General features: G+C 39.9%; 1 long non-coding RNA gene across 1 annotated transcript in view; it reads right to left on the bottom strand.

The window, feature by feature from the left end:
- Positions 1–481: 481 nt before the first annotated feature.
- The window catches only part of LOC110351737 (uncharacterized), a 49240-nt gene continuing 30700 nt past the window's right edge, over positions 482–19021 (bottom strand). The window contains exon 3 of the long non-coding RNA XR_011808368.1: positions 482–557. This is a non-coding gene — a long non-coding RNA (uncharacterized lncRNA). The remainder of the gene's footprint in view (positions 558–19021) is intronic.

The raw sequence follows: 19021 nt of genomic DNA, 5'->3' as shown, positions 1-19021 counted from the left end.
AAGGCAACAGGGTAAGAAGGATGTGTGTGAGCTCACATTCTCAATTATTCTGTCTGCACTGTACTATCTTCCTTCTCGTGAAACCAATGCAGCTCCTCACACACAGCGCCTGGTCTCCATGCACCTGCAGGGCTCTTCCTGCCAGCTCATGAGAGCTCTGCCCACACAGCAGGTCGATGCCGAAGCATGGCTGGTGGTTTATCCAAGGGATTTGCTATAATACTTTTGTTTCTCCTCATTATGCCATAGCTTAATTCCTCAGGAGCCCTTGTGCAGCACATTGTGTGCTTCAGCCTTCCTACGCAGAAGTTGTTGTTGTTGCTGTTGTCCAGCAAACACACAGCGGGTGACAGTCTACATCTCATTTCAACATGAAAAACACCCTCCAATGAAGCCTGGCCTTGGGACAAAGCACCACAGCCCTGAAGGAATCTGTGGAAAAACAACCCCCCGCAGCCCCCATGTGCAGCCCAGCCCCTACCTGTGTCGTCGCTGCCCCAGAGGGGCCGTGTTTCGGACCTGGGCAGCGGCTCTCCCCTGCTGTGGGGCTCTTTCGCCTGCAAAAAAGGAGGAACACATCGAGTCACCAGAGATGCCTCAAATGCTGTGCTGTTGTCTTACAGCACTGAACCAAGATTATTTTCCATCTGAAGAAAACATGGTAAGTGGCAGTTCAAGGCCCCAGTCCAGCTGTGTCCATTATCGGGGCAAACTTATGAGGTGCCAGGTACTGTCATCTTCCAGAAAGGAGGAAGGCTTTGTGCCTTATCATGCTTTAAATTGTTTGTTTTGTTTTTTTTTTTCCTCAAAGTGTGCATGTTGACCTTACCGCCTTGGACCAGGCCAGTTGCCCCATTCTCCTGCCTTGGCCCTGCTGAGGTGGGTAAGGAAGGGGTAAGAAAATGGCAGGTCCTGGTGGGGTTGTCTGCTGACATGGGGCTGCTTGCAGAGAGACACACAGTGGCCTGGCAGGGAAGGCCTCATTGGGGATGAGTTTGGGGAAGAAGAAGCACAGTGAATCCCTTCACATATCCTTGTATTGCCAACCTGGGAGCTACAGGCCCCTGTTGCCCTCCTGATTAACATGTGCTCACCTTCATCACTCCATCCTCATCCCTGCTACTATGGTACATCTAACTGCTTGCCTTCTGCATCGCCCTTACTCATACAAGAGGCTTGGATCAGAGCTGTGAAAGAATTTGGGAGAACTGAGAGCAGGACTGTTCTCTGGCACCAGTTTTGCAAGGGCACTGGCCGCTGGCCTCAGTGCTGCTCCTTCTGGGGGACAAATTGACTGTGAGTGTGGAGATAGCCAGCAGCACCACAAATTTGCTAACCCCCTCTATCCCAAAGTGCTTCACAGGCTCTCAACCCCACCAAAATACTGCATTCAGCATCAGGACAAGAAGCAGCAGCCAAAGAGCAAATGATTTGCTACAGAAAAACAAGGTAAAGAATTGCCACTAAATCACAGGCTACACTTTTATTGTCCAAAAATAGTAGAATATTTCTTGCTCACATCAAAACTTAAATACGTCTTCATACAAATGCAATGTTCTCAAAGTCAGTAGTCCTGAAGGATTAAAGAGCACATCAGTGTGAATCTGGGACTTAGGCAAATCACTCGAGTAGACTTCAACTCCGAAGTTCTTCACAGTTTTAGTTTAAGAAGCACTTTCATTCAAAAGATTCCCAGTTTAAATGGCAGCTTCACCTACTGTTACACACACTCCAAAAAGGTGTGAAGCTTTCTTGAGGATGCCCAAGGCTTTAAAACATTGAAAAGATGGCTCACTTTTCTGATGACATATTTCTGACATTTTATTCAGGAGATTAAGCGCTTTATGAATAACAAGGAAGAAATAGACATTCAAGACAGCCACGGTTCCAGCCGCTGCAAAGCTCTGTGATTGAAGTTAAGAGCCAGAGGGACAGTAGGACTGAAGTAGCACAGGAATAGAAGGCAGGTGTGGATGAAGGGAGAGTCAGAGGAAAAGTGCTTAATTTGATGTATTCCAGGCAGAACTGTGATTATGCTCAGAAGAACACAAGTTCAGAAAACTCAGAGAAAAGCAATGAAGGAAAAGGTATGGATCTGTCCCTACAGAAAAACATAACTTTGCATATGTGCAAAACAATATATGCTAAAAATATATTACAAAGCCATGTCAAGGACAAAAGTGTAATGTGCACAGTGTCCATAAGCAATAAAAGGCTGAGTATTGAAAACTGCAAACTCTGAACTCTGTCCCTTAACAGAGCCCTTTAAAAAGGAAAACTGTCTTGGTCACCTTGTCATGAAAAAAAGAGGTCTGCAGTCAAAAATGTGGAAAGGTGAAGTGCTGGGAAGTTGTACAGAACATTTCCTGACTGAATATGACACAACTATCAATTATATATCTTAGGGGCCCCAGAGCTATGGTGATTGCTACAGCAGAGAAGTACACAGCAGTTAGAAGGAGAGGTGGACTACACATATGCAGCAAGTCCTAAGGAAACATATTTATGCTAAAAAAAAAAAAAAAAACAAAAAAAAAAACAGAAGGGAGGCCCCTCTTATTAAAAGCAGTGACTCCCAGCAGGATCACATAGGTTCTTGGTCCATTTTCTAAATATAGGAATTTCACATGAAGCATAAACATTGCTGATTCTCATGTCTTAAATGTGACAAAAAGTACAAGGCAACCATACGCACGGAATAAAAAGTCTTTTGTAGGTGCTTCATTTTTGTTATTTTCCCCTTAATAATACTTGCAGAGGAAAAATTTTGCTACTTCTCTGTGACTTAATGACTATGCCTTTCATGGTGTTTGGAAAATGCTGGGTTGTCTGTTTCCCATCTGACTTTGCTCAAGCCTAGAGTTCAATGAGGAGGCAAACAGTTTAATGCTAGTGGCCAAGTCTTTGTGCTAGCTAAGTACACTTAAGTCACAACAGATAAGACATCAGCAAGTCAAATATTTAATAACAATATACATACAATAGTGACTCACTGTAGAAAACAACACATTCTTTCATTCCATGAAGCACAACATCTCCCTTCCCACTTTTCTAGTACTCCATTACTGTGACCATAAAAAGCCAGTCTCCATGGTGAGTGGCACAGCTCCCACTAAGCCTCGTCTTAGCAGTCAGCTGTGGAAAACTGCAGCCTCCAGTCTGCAAGAAGTAAACCACGCTAGAGGATCTGTCTCTGAAGTAGAGTTTAGAGGCATTAATCTGTTTCAGCATTGCTGTGATCTCAGTGCCACTGGGAGAAGATAAAGGGAAGTTGAGGTCAGAAGTTCATGTGTCAGTGCAAGCAACACTTGACTGATTTTCACTGAATATCAATGCTTCATATATTTTGTGCAAACATGATGTTAATTGCATGATCCTATTTTTCTTATTTTAGGAAGAGTAAAAAGACAGCAATCTTTCTAACCCCTAAAAAATAACAGCTGAAACACTTCCTTCTCTGCTCTTTTTTACTGAGGCACACAGTTGTTGTCAGCCACAACACCTCTTGTGTTTTCTAAGTCTGGAGGCTGCCTGGAAAAGAAAAATAGGAAGAGAGACAAAGCAGACAGAGTGACTGCCTGTGGTTGCATGTGCTTTTAATGGAAGTACTGCTATGTTTAGCATCTAGCCAGTCCTCATCTGTTCTGCTGAACCAAGTCAGAGAACTGTGATCCATCTCATTCATCTCAATGGCAATTTAAACTCTCAAGCCTAATTTACACATCAACATTGTTAATTATTTCATTGCTGAACATCTCAACAGAAAGAACTCATTAATGGCTACATATTCTGTTCACTTGAAAGGACATCAATACCAACAGTGGAAGCAGAATACATTACCTAGACTAAACACCACAGCCACTTTGTATTAAAAAGAAAAAGTGTTGCTCACAGATACCAAATGATGCTCATTTATTAAGGTTATATGCCTTCACTGGTTCCTCATGGACTTCTGTAGAAGACCTACCCTACTAAGACACAGTCTTGGGATCCAGCACATTTTTGCTAGTGGGATGAAAATGTTTTCATTTGAGATTCTCAATTATCTAAACAAGTCACTGAATTCTTTATGGCACTTAATATATTCCAGACTTACAGCTTCACTCCTGTAGATAGTCCCTTCAAATGAAGAGAACGACAGGATGTGACAGGGCTGAGCATGCATTATCTCTGTGCATTGTGCTTGTGAAATGCTAACCTAAATAATATTAGTGACACTAAAATGTCTATAATCAGATTTTAAAGGTAATTATTCATTAAAATGAATGGGAACCATCCACATTCCTCCTGGTGCAACTGCTTCAGCAGTGCTGAAGTCTCAGCAGTGTTATCCTCCCCAGACACTACTGTCTCTGGAGCCAAGCCATGTTGCCACAGGTCCTAAGCAGCTACCAAAACACCACCACAGTGTCTAGTGCCCAGGAAGGGCTACCATCATTTCAAGTGACTGCAGTCAGCCACAGCATCTGAAATGAAAGCAGCCTGGACTGCCCTGTGCAGGTGTTCAAAGCACGAACCCTAGGTGAGTCTGAAATCTGAAGTTTACCAAACCAGGGCATGGCTATTGCAATGTATTCCTGGCAGGTGCTCCCAGGCAGATCTGTGAAAGAACATTCAAAAGTTTACATAGGTGGAGCTCTAAAAACTGTGGGCACTCTGAGCTCTGCCTGTGGGTGGAAGAAGCACTGGTGCAAATTTCCATTAAAAAACAAAACAAAATAAAACATAACTTGCAGTGGGATTGTTTATACTGAGGTCAAGACAACTTGAAGGACCAAAATTAAGTGAGTTGCAAAGCTGAGAGAAGCCCATTGACTATTTCTTGTGCTGCAAGACTTTCTTCAGCCACTATGTTTCTCCACCCAGCACTCTGCATCAGAGGCCCCTGTACTAAGTATAATGGACTGCGGGATCCCAGAGCTGGAAGCACAAATTTCCATACTGTTACTACTGCAAACACACAATGCAGATGTTAATTAAGACACCTGTCTACATTTCTGTTCTCCCTTCCTGGCTCTCAGAAGGATTCAGCCTATGCAAAGTCCCATGCTTGTGTTATAAAGGTCAGAAACAACATGCTTTTTAGACAGATGTCTCGCTATGTCCTAGATCATAATTTCTGAAGAGGTACAGAAGCAGGATGACAAACCTGAAGCATCGCTGCCCCTGCATTGCTCCATAAATGAAAAAAGCATATATTTTGTTTTTCTTTTTCACTTCTTTTGGTCCCTCCACCTCCACCCTTTAGCTTCTTTTCTGCTATGCTACTTTCCAGAAAGTCTGATCTTTCTCATGGGAAGTGTGTTTTTTCAAGACCTGAAGATAAGATTGCGTAGTCTTGCATGAAAAAGAACTTCCTTAGTAAGATGAAAAGAAGCCTGGACTACAGCAGCATAAGCAGGAGATGGATTTATACATGTCTGAAGGGAAGAGGGTTACCTTGCTTTGCAAAATACTTTTCTTTCTCCAGAATTCCTGTACAGATACCCCAGTGGGATCTGAAGGATTCTTTCCCCAGAGAATAACAAGACTTCAACTGCGTTACTTACTTATTCCATCATTTTCCATCATATCTTTGCTATATAAAAAAAAAAAAACCACTTGGCACAGGTGCTTGTTATTGAAAAAATGTCCTCCATTCATAAAAGGAATGTTTTATTCAGGCTGCGACTTTCATTTGCAAAAAATATCTTGGCTTCGCCCTGGCAATTGTCAAATTGTGGGAGATCTTACTCATGACAAGGTTTTGTTCTCCTAAGATTATCAGAGAAGGGAGAAGCAGAAGTTATTGCTGACCTGAGAACTGACTTAAAGGTGAGCATAAATGGAGAGCTTTGGATTTAATAGAAGAACTAGTGAGTATGCAAGATTTTGTAAAACTTGTGAAGATTAATACAGGTCCAATCTATGGTTGAGTGGCTCCCATTTAACCTGAAAAAAACGTCAGTCTCCAAGATAATTGCCATGTAGTAAAAAATGCATGTCTTACAGGACAGAGAGAGTTAACTGTGTTTTCCACTTGTTTCTGAGCTGAGCGAATCATATCCCAGTCCAAAGCCAGGCTCAGGGACATAACTGAACAAAACTTTATGAATCACAGCTTTTGTGATTCATTGCCTTCAACAATGCAAAACAGAGCTGTGTTTAATGATGTTGGGAAACAGTTCTGTTTGAATGGGACCAGCTGATGTAATATGTTGAAGGACTGTGTTGTGGCTTGCAAGACAGCAGGAATAATGAAACTGCAAACCTGCAGTGCAATGCAAATGCTGCATTAAAATAGCTATGGATTCATACGGATTCACTTCACACTGCAGCTACATCACCCACATGTTTACTGAAAGAGTCCTGCCTCTTGTATAAACAAAGTCACAGGGGAGCATCAGTGAAAACCAACACTTTTCTTGCCTACACTTACGTGAAATTTCATCTCTGCTTTATCTATGTAGAAGTACACCAGTCCAAATAGCATACAAATGCTATTTGTGTAATAAAGGCCTTACAGATTGCTCATTACAAAGCAGCAAACAGCTGCATTTATTATGGCCAAGGAAGGAAATAAGTGAGCACTGGAATAAGCAAAAAAACTGTTTAAAAATTCATGAAAGTCAGAATATTAGATCCAAGTCTTCTTACATCAGATTTTGGTAGAATTTTAATAAGGATTCATATCAGTATCTGTGCTTTGCTCCATGGGACTAAATAGGAAACCAGAGTCCAAACCATTCTGAATTTAGTGGAAATTCAGGAGTATGTGCATTCAGAGTCACAGTCACAATTACAGTAAGCTCAGAAGTAATCAGTAAAATGACCTAGTCTGATATTCTCCATGACGCAGCTGCAGAACCTTGTCAGGTTTATTGCTGCCTCACCCCCTCATCTTTAGCATTACTTCTTAGGTGTTCTTGAGTTCAGGATTTCAAGTAATGGAAAATCCACCCTTATTGACTGTTTTTGCTTAATCTTCCAGTCACAAGATACTTCTAGCTCTTTTCTTTGAAGAGCTCTGTATTAGAAGTAGCTGCTCCACCAGGGAGATATTTGTAGGCTATGGTCAAGTTGCTTCTCAAACTCATTTTTCATGAAGTCATCATACCCTTTGATGTCTTTTGGTGAGGGTTAAACAATCTTGCATTCAGCAGAAGGAAAAAGCACACACGTGTGTGCTTATTATTTGATACCTAGAAGGTATCAAATAATCCTAAAAATTTAAGCATGTGCTGTTGTGTGATGGTAGTATATACATACATCCTAAATCAAGTGAAGAAAAAAAATGCTTTTAATTAACATTAGCTGTGTTTTGCAAAATAAGGTGAAGTGTTACAGAAATGTCTCTTTTTAATTTTAGTGGATCAATCTAAACAGTACAATTTAACTATCAAAAATAAGTTAATGCATCATATTCTGTAACAAAAGCACCTGAAATAATTTTCAGTGAGTAAACTGTTAAGTAACACAACAGAGTCAAAAAGTAGCTTTGTGCAGAGTTGACACAAAGCCTGGCATGAGTGAGGTACATTGGTTAGAGAGTCTAGAGCTTCCAGAGGTTCACAGGGTCTGTCAGAGTTTTGAATATCTTCCAAGGCTCAGAATATATTTCCCCTTTTTTCCAGAAGTCAGCCTGGCAGTGTCCTAAGACTGGACATTCTGGTCCTTGCTGGCTCTAACCGGAGCAGAGTCACTCAGTTGTACATTATCCTGGTCTCATCCACAGACATTGAGTGCGGGGAAATGAATATTAACTGAAGTTACTCCAGGTTTGGTTTAAGATTTGGGCAAAGGTTGCAGTCAGTTCTCACTTTGTCTGAACTAGTTCTCTGCCCTGGGTGTTAAACCCTCAGAAATAATCAGTGACCCTTGCATGCTCCCAGCTTACTTTGACCTGCTTCTGGCCTGACCAAGGAGCATTTTTCCATGGATGAGCAAGTGAGATGTCTCAGCAAGAAAAACTTACCTACAGTGATGGCTGACATTCTCTAGCTGTTCCAGTCACATAACACATATTGCCACAGAGAAGACACAAGCAGATTTTGCTTCAGACAGTACATGCACTTACTCTGTAGGCATTTTACTGAGATCCTTTAGACTATTCTTCACTCTATCCTGGGCACTAGTATAGAAAACTAGTTGCAATATTGCATTGTTCTGTTTTTCTGTATGTGGGAAGACATAAAATCAGTGACAACTTGTGCAGTGATGGGTGCTTTCCGCAAGCCAGAGACAATTGATAATCCATGTGGTCTGGAAGTCCTGCACCCATGGATTAGCTGGGTAATTATTATGTCCATTTTAGAGATGGAAAATCTAAATACCAAGGAGGTTGAAGACTTGTTCAAACTTAAATCCCAGTTCAAAGAATCTGGAATAGACTCTAGTTCCCAATCCTCCAACTAACTTTCATGTTTATGTTTTACCCTGTATTCTTGTGTAAGTATGACAGCTTACACATACAGTGGGTTTTATGCCATTGGAAAAGCCCCTTTTCTTCTGCATGCTTTCCTGATGCTCCTCAAGTACCCAGAAATCCTTTTTTTCAAGGCTTGTGGTTCTGCCATGTATTCAAATATGAAGAAACTGAACTCAATTAAGAGAGACAGCGGATGTCATAAATCCCCCTAACAGGACTAAGAAGCTCTTTATATATGGAGTTAGCTCAGAAACAGGGGTGCGTTACTTGGGAACAGAGCTAAGTGTGTCTCTGAATGATTACTTCTATTGTAGCGCAAGTCCAGGTCTCTGCCACTAAGTGAGAAGAGGTGAAGGATAATGGCTCCACTTGTGTGCTGGTCCCACACTGAGCCAGCTGTGTTTTGCAGCTGTTGAAAAAAAAACAGGACTGAATTATCTAAGGGGTGCTGTGGGTTGTACAGGCCTTCCTTAGGCTGGTAGTGGCCAGGTTTCCAATTCTGGCCCCAAATGCCACGATAGCCCAGCCCTTTCATGACCCCTATCCCTACGTAGTGCCTACACAAGCATTGTCTACATACATTTTGATCCCTGCATACAAGGACACTAGCTGGTGCAGAAGGGAAAAAACCCTTCCTATAACTTTCACTGAAATGCAAATGTATTTATACAGAAAGAGGAGTGTGAAAGGTGAGGAGAGTGGAGGGTCAGACAACTACCTTGGCCCACCAGGAGCAAGAGCACAGTGTGCCCATCAACTGTCCTGCTGGATCCAGACTTCCATTTACATTGCCTGAGATGCACATATCTTGAGGAAACATCGTGAACCTTGCTATGCAGGCAGCTTAGATGTCCTATTAACTTTGCAGTGTTGTTATTTTCATAACACCATAGTTCAATGTTGTGACAGCAAGGTCAAGCACATCTTTTTATTATAAAAAGTCTATCAGTTCTATCAGTTGTGCATGAATTAACAGGCCATACTTATGTCTGATCCTTTTTTCTTAATACTTGGTTATTCTTCCCTTCACTTTTCCTTCTAAGGAATCATTTGACCTGAAAATAAAAATGAAATGAGGCTCGTTAGAAGCAATGAGTTTTTGGAGGGTGACTGTCTACCTGTGCTGTACTTTAAATCATATTTCCATTAATTTCTAACAGCTCAATGGCATGGGAAGGAACTGATCCTCTTCTCTGTGTAAGACAACGGAGACAATGTCACTCTATCTTCAGGGATAGAAAGATCACCTCTTGGGAAAAAGAAAAATGAAAGGACACATTATAGCTGGCACAGGCTATGGCTTCATTCATGGTGAGCGTGAAAAACCAATTGACATTTTAGCTGCCTGACCTCTGTTACAAACATCTGCAGGGAAAGAAAGCAAATTAGGAAAATGTGTCCTTTTTTGCTTGGGTTCATTTAAGGTTGCAGTGTTAGTTGTGTGTATGTGCAGAGAAAGAAATGAAGCAGAGCTTTATTTCTGTCACTACAGTCAAGCTACATAGGGGATATAAATGGATGTCTACGTAATGCCAGTGCTGCCTGTTGTGTGTGTTGAGAACTTGAAATGGAATCGTATGCAACCATTACAAGCCCATGTTATCCTACACCCACATTTTGCAAGAGGTGGTGGAGGTGGAGTGATACTGGCCTGATAATGAGGGCAGTGATTGTTGTTTGCTATTTAGAAACAGGAACAGAAACTGAAATAACTTGAGCAAATAAAAGTGCTTAGGCTATGGCTACGTCAGGGGCGTGATTAACTTTTATCAATGTGTTCCTTTTAGTTTTCCTGACAGGAGCCAAAAGTGTCTGGGTCATTCATGTGGGTTAGAGTTAGATAAACTTTGTATGTGATGTACGTCCACTGCATCAGACCCAGCCTGTGGTATCTTTTGAGTGACTTCAGTACAAGCTCACACAGTGTTAACAATACTAGGATATTTTCCAACACCTTCCCAAGCTTGGCTTGCCAGACAGTGTAGGTGCCCCCTATCCTATCCTTTCCTGCTTTTACTGTCAGCTACCCTGATTCCAACACAGCACATACATGTTAGTATAAACATATGCGTTGGCATTAAGACATGCCTTGGGGATATTGCTGGTAAAGAAACTCTAAAACTGTATTCTACCCAAGAAATAAATTGAGGGACTCAAGCTGTACAGTTCTATATAAACACAGTTCTTATCTGGATTGATGTTGTTTACACTGGACAATCAGCGTCCAGTTTGGCTGGAACCTTCCTTAAATCAGATTAAAATCCAGTTTATTTTTGCTCCAGTTTCTGCCCATGAGATAGTCTTTAATGTAGGAACGAATAGGTCCTGTGTTCTCCACTGTAGTCTGTGCATTTGCAAAGGGTCTTTTTTTCTGAACAATTTGCAGTTTGATATTTGGTAGTGTGATCATTAACAAGACTTGAATCTTGCACAAAATGACCGGTGGATGACAGCCAAAAGTTCTATGTAAATGTTCTGGAGGGTTTAATACGCGACTACTTGCATTGTTTACTGACTATATTTATTGATCCTTAGCCTCTGCTGCTGTGGACTGTCTTTGCCATGGGTCTTGAGGAATAGGGGAAGAAAAAGGGACATCTCTCTGTTTATTGCAAAATATAAAAGCACTAAAACTGGTCTTCTGGATGTGTTTACGCTTTCTCTTCCAACTCTATCTCTAGTCATAGCACCAAGAAAAAGAGGACTTGTTACACTGGAAAATATTTCCGTATTAAGAAGTGTAAACAATCCTTGCAGCTCCGGTAGGCAGTTGCTTCTCATTTCACAGTACAACTATTTGCTTGCATTCAAAGTTACATAATCAGATATGGGAGTGGTGGCTGTTTGTGTTCTCTTCCATAGCTGTGTACCTCTCTGATGCAAAGGAAGGACCCCAGTTGTGCTTAGACTGTTAGAGATTCAGTTTTTCCATTCCTTCTTGGGATGTGTAGCATGCAGGTGGTCTCCCCAGCTGTCTGCAAAACTTTAAAGCATCTGTAGCACAACCAGTCTTCCATCATTATCATTCAGACTTTCAGTAGGACTAATTGATTTATGAATCGTGGCTTTTCTCCAAGAAAAGCCTATGTTTCTTCCCTAAAATAACTGAAACAGCGTTCTCAGTGAAATGATAAAATATGATCCTAACCCACACAAATATGGCAACAATCAAGCTGGAGCCAAACAGATTTTGAGTGAAAATGTGACAGAATTGAACAAGTCAGTCATCCTCAGCTTCAGCACAAGGCTGCTGCCAAGACATGGAAGATTCAAAACTAACATACACAGCAGTTTAACTGAAAGAAAAAGAAAGAAAAGACAAATATTCCATAATGGCACCAAGCACATTTTTTTTTTTTTTTTTTTTTTTCTCCCTACAATTCCTTACAAAGCTGAGAAACTGACATCTTTTAAAGATGTGCTGACAGCTAGCTGGGAAACTGGTGTGGACTTCTATATCCACAATTATTCCTAAAGGACTGACTTACAACCTTCCCAGTATTGCTGAAGTGCAAGGAAGAATCAGGCTCTGAACGAGATACATGGCACTGATACAATCTGAGTTTTGTAGTGAGAGACTTGGGGAATACCCAAATCACTTTTTTTTTTTTTTTTTTTCCTATGCTCCTCTACTTTAGCGGTCTTCAGTATGTGCAAATGTGCTACAGCCTATAGCAGCCCTGTAGTGATGAGAGGGCAAAGGGGCTAAAGACTGCAAACATTGCCACCCTGGGCAGTGGCCTGGGAGGACATGCAGGATCCAAATCTGTCTGTAGAGTATCTTCTGAATTGGGCGTGAAGTGCCCCTCCAACTAAGAGGCAAAGCCCTGATCTGTAAGTAGCTCAGGAAATGGCCACTCTGCTGTTGGCTTTCATGATCCAGTTGTGCCTGTGGTGTAGGTGATGTCCTAAAAGTGTCACACTGTGAAGGAGGAATCAGTTCAGCATAACAAATGTTTGTTGGTGCATCAGTATCTTCCAAGCACTGAAGTCCAGTTATTGATTTTCAAAGAGTCCTCCCAATACTGTAGAGTGTGGAAAGTTACTGTGCAGTTACATCAGTTACTGTGAAGTGATATCCTGAATGTGTGATGTGTCAACAGCCATACAACCTGTGATAAGAACTTTGCTTGCTGAACTCTTATGTCAGCCCCATTTCACGTGGCTTTCAGAAGCTGGTATGGTAAAAAAAATCTCCGGTCTCCTTGCATGAGGAGCACACATGCAGCTTCTGCTCTGCAGTTGGCACAATGGTGGCAGAAATTTTTCCATTTCCTTTTCAGGACAAAATCACAGTGATCAAAGTGAAGTATTTGAAAAGCATTCTCTCTCCCTCCCAAATGCAGTTACTATAGTTTCTAAAGGGAATATGAACCAAAAGAAGGAAGTGAAATCCAGTTATAACTCAATAGCCTCCCTGTAGAACAGATGCTCCCTTTTCATAGTATTGCCTTGTGCACTTCCAGGGAGGGCATGATACAGAGAGACTATTTCCTTGAAAAAAATATAATCCTTGGAGGTCACTATCTAACAGTTTCAATTCCGCTTTTTTTTTTTTTTTTTTTTTTTTTTTTTTTTTTAATGGTGTATTATGAGACATAATGAGCAATAGTTCCTACTGGCACTAACAGCTCTGAGTGCCCCAGTTTCTGAGATTCTGGCTTGGGATCCTACACAAATCCCTGGCACACGAGGGGTGTTTTTTGGTTCCTTTCTGCAATGTTTTCAAAGTACAGCTTGACACGTGTGCCCAAGAGAAAATGGCCTAAATGGCAGGTCACTTCTGACAACTTAGCCAAAATCATTTTACATAATCAAAACAAATATTTATATAAAATATTGCTTTTACATGTTTCATATATAATAAGCTTAGTTCACTGACACGTTTGTTTTTTCAAAGCCACCTTCAGAGAGATCTGAAAAGCTTGTAGCATTTCAATGAAGTGAAAGCAAAGTTAATAGAAATACAGTGGAAACTCCAGACTTCCAATTCTGATAAACTGACTGAAATAAGGTACATAGAATTCTGAAATTATTCCAGTTATAGTAATTGGATTTTAAAGATACTTTTCATTTTAGATATGAGATATTTTTAGTGACAGAGTCTTACTCAACAGGTTCATTGTTTCATGCATTTCCCTTTGGTGCTTTGAAAAGAAAGCAAGTTTGTTCTTTCCATCTGTAGCCATTCCCTCGGTAGCTGTCATTTAATATGTAAAAAAAAAAAAAAAAGAAAAAGAAAAGATCATGAGATCATGTTGTATATTTGTATGCATTTGGCTATGCATTATTTATTTATTTATTTGATTATTTATTTTTCCCGGAGATGTATCTTGGAGTTTGGAGAATAGTTTTGACGAAAATGCCTTGTTTACTGTAGGATCAATTAAAAAAAAAATAAAGCAAAGGAAGGAGGAAATGTGTTGGCATTAGTTATCTATCTCTTTCCTTTTGAGAGTGTTTTTTGAAAAGCACCTCAAGGACAGCGATCCTTGTTTTAATCCAATAACTTCAGGCTGAATACAAATGCTCTGATTGTGACAGGTCTTGGTTTAAATTCTCTCCAACCTAGGGAAATCAAATCTGTTTCTCCCACTTTCAATGAGATTGCCTGAATTAGAGATGGTTACCTGTTAAACACCTGGCCAGCCTCAAGAATCAGACTTTTAAGAAGTAAACAGGAGACATAGGTTTCCTTCTCATTTTTCCCGATGTTTACTCAGCAACTGCTTAACATAGAATTAATCCTTGCAGCAGTAAATGGAGCCCAGGAATCTTCTAACCTGAAGTTTGTTCAAGCAGGCTGCTGTGTTTGTTTGTTTGTGGGTTTTGTTACTCTTAAAGAGTAACACAGCTGCAAGAAGAGACAGGAGGAATTAAATCGTCCACTTTCACCTAAACAAGCTTATTATTGAATAGTGAGAAGAGCATTCGGCAGTGGGAAGGTTATTTTGTTCCCCTCCTATGATACTTGAAAAGGTATCTAAATTCTAGTCTCAGACTTTTTGCTCAGACTTGCAGTGTTGGAAATTTTCAGCGATATTATCTGGGAGTTACCCACTCTTAGCAGCTCTTCCTCTTATCTTTCAAGGACAAATGTGGATCCTATTGCACTCTCTTAGAGGCCATTTTTGCATGCTAATCCTTCTTCATGGTTTGGGGAAATACATCTATCCCCTTTTTGTGTTTCCTTGGTGCTTGCTCAACACCTAATTATGTCTCTTACAAGATAGAAGATTTAAGTATTTAACAGTAGGCAGTGGTTTTTGCTCCAGAAGACAGGTGTGGTAATCACGTGCCATCACACCCTTCTTAAAACATTGATGGGTTTTATCTTTTTTTTTTTTTTTTTTTGGTTGGTTTCTGTTTTTAATCTGTCCCTAAATTCATTTATCTACAAAGAAAACAACAACAAAAAATCTTTGTTTCATGGGAACGCAAAAGCCACATGGTTTCACATGACATCTCTCTGCTAAGGATTTCTTTATTAAAAGAGTTTAGATTCATTCTCAGTTCCTTAAAAGTGGTAATTTCTAAATATTTCTAAAGCCCCATGGGCGTGACTCCCCTTGCTTCAAGACTCAAGCGTCTTTTAAAGAGGTCAGATGGGGTGCACTCCTACAGAGCTCCTTATCAGGAAAACACTTTTTATTAATTCCTCAATTATGCAAAACCAGCAAAAGATGTTAAAAACAGTGCCTTCGTTGCCAGTAAGGCTCCAAAATAATTCTGAAATAGTGTGTTATGAGTTCTGAGCATTTTTGTTAATCTATTTTAATTATAATGTCAATAGGGTGTGATATAACATAGCCATACAAACATTTGTGCAGCGCTGCACTGCGGTTTTGGAAATAATTGTATTTCCATTAATGCAAATGCTTGAAAAATTCAACTTATCTTGCCTCTTTCAAACAGAGACCACATTACAGAAACTCTTTTAAAACATTCTGTACTGACTACTTAGAGGGGGTTGAAGATTTCAGAAAATGGAAAGGGGATAATTGGATACAGTTCAAATGCACTGTATTAGATAGGAGACACTGAGGAGTCCTGGGATCTGGGAATTGTATTAAATAACCTTAAATAAGCTTCATGCACTGTATTAACTAACGTTATAATGGGATTTCTAGAATGCATTACTTTACTACAGAGGTCTTAGCCAATTATAACCTCTCAAAATGGAGAGTTCTAAACAGCAGGCTATCCGGAATACAGAGAAATAGTGATACTTATTTATGAACTGCAAAGGAATGCAATAGCTACAGTGCTAACAATAAGATGAGAACAAAATTATTCGCTGTGTTACTCATACCAATCAGAAACTTTGGATGTCTTTTGGCTGGACAGACAGATGCCTATAGAGTAGCTGGAGGAAGAAACAAACCTTCATGGAACAAGTGCTTGTATCAGAGATGTATTTCTTTAGAGGGAAAATGACATATGAGACTTCTGTTGATCCTCAACAGCACAATCCAGACATGCCATGGAATGACCCTAGCACCCTGATTTGTGTGAGGAGGAAGGGACACAAGTTGTCCCGAGGAGGTACTCTTTAGCAGGGAGGAAGTCCCGGAGGCTTCATCTCACGTGAGCCTCCTCTCCAAGCAGTCCGGCTGGTGACATGGCCCTGGCCTGGGCCAGATGGTACAGTTGAGCTGGCCTTGCAGATGCTTCTGCCCTTGCGTTACCATGCAGGACTCGCCTGGCTATGTTATAACATGGCTTATTGATCCTTTGATGGATGAGACTGATTTATTTCTTTATTTATTTTTAAGTCCTTCTTAGCTAGCACTCAGCTATTTTACTGACGTGGTCTTTAGCTGCCTGGATTTGGTCTTACATGTGTGTATGTGAGAGTGTTTCTTTATCTTCAGTGCTGTTACTCTTTAAAAGAGGAGTATTAATTGCCTGTCAGATTGTTTTTATGACTTTGTTACACAATGCAACAGACTCCTTTATTTATCTTTATGTAGCACTGAATTATCTTCAAAATGAGCTATTTGAGGCAATGGTTACAAGATGGGCAATAAACAGATTAGAATCAAACTCCAGTAGAAGTCCCCAATCATCCCCACTAAATACTGCCTTTGAAGACCAAATGGATGAAAGATAGTGTTAGGTTGTAAGAAATAAGCTCCCTCCAAACAAATTGCTTTTGACTGGTTTTGTTCACCTTCTTCTTGAGCATCATGTACTAAATGTTGCCAAAAGCAAGATTCCAAAGAAATAAAGAACATTGTTCCATTCTGGTTAGCAAATCTCTTGACCTGATTGTCTCACCACTTGCTCAGAAATGTGCCTTGTCTGTCCTGTATGACAGGACAAAACTAAACAGAAATCTGGCGTACTGTGTCTCCCCCACTGTGTACTGTCCCTGTGCTGTAATTTTGCTCATTACTCCATGTTGGAGCAATGAATACTTTTCTCTGGTCTCTCTGTTAGCAAAGTTGTTTGGATCTCTGAGTGGAAAAGGTGCTAGATAAACACCGGATTTAAAAAAAGAAACAGAGAGAGATGTCATTTCCAGTGCAGGTATTGTGGAAACCCAGTGGAAAGTACAACAAATCATTTTCCAGCCACAGATGTCCTCAGGGAAAAACTTTGACAATTAGTTTCTTTAAAATAGGAAATATTTTAACTATTTTCATGAGTGTTGAACCCACATTCAGAAAGGATGAGAGAATGTATTTAGAGTTTGATATTTACTTGCCCAATTCATTTACCAAATGTATGGCACCTGAACAGACCTCTGATGGACGTACAAAAGACTGAGTGCCTCACTGCACATTTGTAAAGCAGATGACTGACATATCACATCATTTCTTTGAGTCACGGAACTGATTTATATGCTGTGTGCTATAGACATCGCTTTGTCAGTTGGGACCGTAAAAACCCCCACAGGCAATTGTCTGCTATTCAGTCTTTGCCATTCACTGAAATTATAGATAATTTTAGCCTGTGCATTTGCAAACTGTGCTTTGCCATTTCCATTTGAAAACGCTTTTGTGTTAAACATTTTTGACTCGTCTAAATAAATATTATCCATAATAACCCTATATCAATCCATTACAAAACCATGAAAGTACGTACTGCATTTAGATTTAATCCCTGAAACAAAGCCTGTTCCCACCTCACTTGCATGCTGTGTTCACAGCTGATCCTCACAGCTGCTGAAATAAGAACAACAGAGAAATCTGAGATTGCTTTTCATCTTGGTAAAGCTATAGGATCTACAATGAAATCACATTTGAGTCACTGGTCTTTGGAGAGGCACATGAACAAATTCCTAAAGTACAGACACCTATTGGCAGATATGTAAGCCTCTGTATATGGGTGGAGATATGTATTCAAATGTACTCAATTCCAAATTCCATCAAAAACCCATTAGCGACACATTTATATCAATAGCTAAAAGAGCTTTAGTGCAGTCAACTAGAAAGAACTATTTAGGAAATAGCTGTAAGCTATGCTGGTGAAAATGAGTTTTCCATTTGTGACTGTCAACTTGCAGTATTAAGCTACAACTTTGACTTGTGATGATCCAGAAAACATAAGCTTTGTGCAGCCAGAAGGTGCTGAATGGAGAGAAGTATAAAATACCATCATTACTGTTCTAATTGCTTGCATTGAACCACTCGCTTCTCTAAAGCCCTCTTTCATTTTCAGGCAGTGCTATAATACATTTTCTGGAGCAGAATAGGACGGGTGAGTTTACTTGTATATGAAAAAAAGAAAACAGAAAAGAAAACAGAAAAAAGAAAAACAGAAGCTATAGAGGTCCAGCGGCTATGGCTTCTCAAGTTAAATTACATGCAGTATACAAATATTTACTTTACTGGTTTTAAAAAGATTTACATCTTTTTTCCTTTTTATTATGTTGAAGGTATCCTTTCCAATACAACACGGACCACTAGCAACAGGGTTTCTCAGCAGATTATCTCTTTGTATGTGTTAAAATGTACAGTTCCCAAACTCGGTAGACTAAGCTTCCATGCCTTCATCTTCCAGTCTTAGGGAGTGTAAGTTTTATATTTCAATATATAAATATATTGAAATATAAAAATATAAAATATACTCTGAAATCTGGAATATCTAAAGTCAAAAGCATCCTACACATGAATATATTAAACTCCAGATTTAAGTAACTTTGACTTTTCTGTTTTGACAGGCAGTTCCAGATCCTTGTTTCTCTATGTTTCAAGAATGCTTTTAATATTCAGTCTTTTATACTGTATAATAACACATTTTGTCATTCTACCTGTGATACATGTTAGTTTAAATAGAAAGTTTTCAATTGTTTCTCATTTTTGCTTTTCAGACCTATTCCCACTATTTGTTACAAAGGAATAGGTAAATAGAGGACCATAATTTTTCTGGAAAGACTTCAATATGTTTATTCTCTTACTATAGCCTAATGGCTTTGTCCTTGTTGCAAGAAAGAACAAAAAGAACACTAAAACGCACTGAGAATGAACTTTGTAAGTGCTTCCTCAATTGCCGTATGGGGTGATCCCAGCACATGAAAAAGGACAATATTTCTTCTGCCAAATATCATCCTGAGCTGTAGGTTCATTGTGGCACTGGCCTCTTTGCATTTTGGCAATCTTTTCCCAA

Source organism: Anas platyrhynchos, chromosome 3, assembly GCF_047663525.1.
Source record: "Anas platyrhynchos isolate ZD024472 breed Pekin duck chromosome 3, IASCAAS_PekinDuck_T2T, whole genome shotgun sequence".
Lineage (NCBI taxonomy): Eukaryota > Metazoa > Chordata > Aves > Anseriformes > Anatidae > Anas > Anas platyrhynchos.
Note: the sequence above shows the minus strand (reverse complement) of the source record. Positions and strands in the feature narration are given on the sequence as shown.